Below are 594 nucleotides of genomic sequence, written 5' to 3' on the forward strand. Positions count from 1 at the left end.
TCTTCCAGGTCTCCCACGTGGGTGCAGGGGCCCAAGGTCTTGGGCCATCTTCTACTGCTTTCCCAGGTCATAATAGACAGAGAGCTGGATTGGAAGTGGAGCAGCTGAGTCTCAAACCTCTGCCCCGTATGGGATGCCGGCGCTTCAGGCCAGGGCGTTAACCTGCTCTGCCACAGTGCCGGCCCCAGCTAATAATTCTAGTTTATTGCATAACTGTTGGGTATCTAAGTATTTGGTGGTACTAAACCTTTTGGCTAATCTCCAAATAACCCTATCTGGAGGTTCTTAGTGGTTTCATTTTGCAAATGAGAAGACTGAAGCCTAGGGAGAAGTGCCTTGTCTTAAGGTTGCATAGCCAATACTTCTAGGCACTTACATGTGCCAGGCACTGTGCTAACTCTTTAATCTCGTTTTCTTATTTTACTCCTTTCATGATTCCAAAGTTAGCTGCTATTTTTCCTGCTTAGCAGTTGATGAATGTATGTAGGTTTGATTAAAGTTAGAGGTGGTAAACGTCAAAACCAGAACTCAAACTTAGACCTCTGACTTCAAATCTTTTGTTCCAAGTATGTGCTTGCTGCCTTTCCACAATGC

This window comes from Oryctolagus cuniculus, chromosome 2 (assembly GCF_051225735.1).
Source record: "Oryctolagus cuniculus isolate XC-2025 breed Fujian yellow rabbit chromosome 2, ASM5122573v1, whole genome shotgun sequence".
Taxonomy (NCBI): Eukaryota; Metazoa; Chordata; class Mammalia; order Lagomorpha; family Leporidae; genus Oryctolagus; species Oryctolagus cuniculus.